The following is a 2033-nucleotide window of genomic DNA, read 5'->3' as shown; positions in this document are numbered from 1 at the left end:
GTCTATTGTTGTGCCAATATCACATTGTTTGTAGCTTTATAAGTCTTGAAATCAGTTAGTGTTAGCTCTCTGACTTGGTTCTTTTGCAAAGTTGTTTTGGCTATTTTAGGTACACTGCATTTCCACATAAATTTTAGACTTAGTTGTCAATTTCTGCAAAAAAGACTTTTTTGGATTTTGACTGGATTGTGTTGAAGTATATATCAATTTGAGGAGAATTGATATCTTAGCAATAATGAGTCTTCTAACACATGAGCATAGCAGATCTCTCATTTATTTAGGTCTTCTTTCATTTCTCTCTGCAGTATTTTGTACATTTTAGTGTATAGCTTTTGTACATCTTGTCTAAGCTTATCCCTAAATACTGTATTTCATACTCTGTGATGCTACTGTGAAGGGTATTATTATTTTTTATGTTTATTATTGAGAGAACGCAAGTAGGAGTGGGGCAGGGAGAGAGTGGAATAGAGGATCTGATGTGGGCTTCACACTGATAGCAGGAGCCTGCTACAGGGCTCAAACTCATGACTCATGAGATCATGACCCTGAGCTGAAGTCAGATGCTCAACTGACTGAGCCATCCAGGTGCCCCAAGGATATTATTTTTCAAATTTCAATTTCTAATTGTTCCTTCATATTATATTAGAATATAGTTGAGTTTTGTGTATTGACACTAATTATCCAGAATTAGCACAGACCCTACAGATAAAGACTCAGTACCAAAAGACGCCTACTACTTCAGATGCCAATTGCAACTGGTGGGTCTCCAGGTTACTCACACTTCTGTCCAACAGGGCTACAAATTGAGGGTTCCCATAAGACCCTTTCCTCCAGGTTTGATAATTTGCTATAATGACTTACAGAACTCAGGGCAACACTTTATTATTATTACCAGTTTATTATAAAGAATATTAAAGAGGATACAAAGGAACAGCCAGATGAAGATGTATACAGCCCATATCTGAAAAGTTCCCAAGCATAGAGGCTCTGTTGTCCCCACAGAGTCTCGGATGCATTCACCAAAGCAGAACCCTTCTGAAACCTTTTTGTTAGGGCTTTTTATCAACTTCAGTTATGTAGGCATGCTGATTAAATCACTGACTCTGGGGGTGCCTGGGTGGCTCAGTTTGTTGAGCATCCAACTTTGGCTCAGGTCATGACCTCATGGTCCGAGGGTTCGAGCCCTGTATCGGGCTCTGTGCTGACAGCTAGTTCAGAGCCTGGAGACTGTCTCGGATTCTATGCCTCCCTCTCTCTCTGATCCTCCCCTGCTCATGCTGTCTCTCTCTGTCTCTCAAAAATAAATAAAAAACATTTAAAAATTAAAAACAAATCATTAGCTGTGTAGGTCATGGGATAGGGCTGAAGTTGCCAATTCTAATGATGTGGTGCTTCCCCTGGAACTAGCCACCATCCTGAAGCTATTCAGAGGCATGACAAGATCGCCTCATTAGTATAAACCCAGGTATGATTGAAAGAGGCTTATTATAGGGGCATCTGGGTGGCTCAGTCTGTTAAGCATCCAACTCTTGGTCTCTGCTCATGGTTAGGGAGTTCAAGCCCCAAATCTAACCCCAGGCTGACAGTGTAGAGCCTGCTTGGGATTCTTTCTCTCTCTCACTCTCTGCCCATTCTCCCCTGCTAGCTCTCTCTGTCTCTCTCATCAAAAATAAATAAATAAACTTAAAAAAATTTTAAAGAAAGAGGCTTGTTATGAGTAACAAAGGGCACTCCTCTCATCTCTATCACTCAGGAAATTACAAGTGTTTTAGAAGCTCTGTGCAAGTATCCAAATATGTATTTCTTAGTATCACCCAAGATCATGCTTACCTATTGCCCTGACTAAATGCTTTAGTGAAAGATTGATTAAAAGTAGTGAACGAGGATGCAGTTGTCTTATTCATGGTCATAGGGGGTTGCATGCAGACTTTCACCATGAAATACAATGTTAGCTGCTGAGTTTTGTTTGTTTTGTAGATTCCTTTATTGGGCAAAAGAGTGTTTTTTCTATTCCTACTTTCTCAGAGGTTTAT

Source organism: Suricata suricatta, chromosome 5, assembly GCF_006229205.1.
Source record: "Suricata suricatta isolate VVHF042 chromosome 5, meerkat_22Aug2017_6uvM2_HiC, whole genome shotgun sequence".
NCBI lineage: Eukaryota > Metazoa > Chordata > Mammalia > Carnivora > Herpestidae > Suricata > Suricata suricatta.
This window is presented reverse-complemented; position numbering follows the sequence as displayed.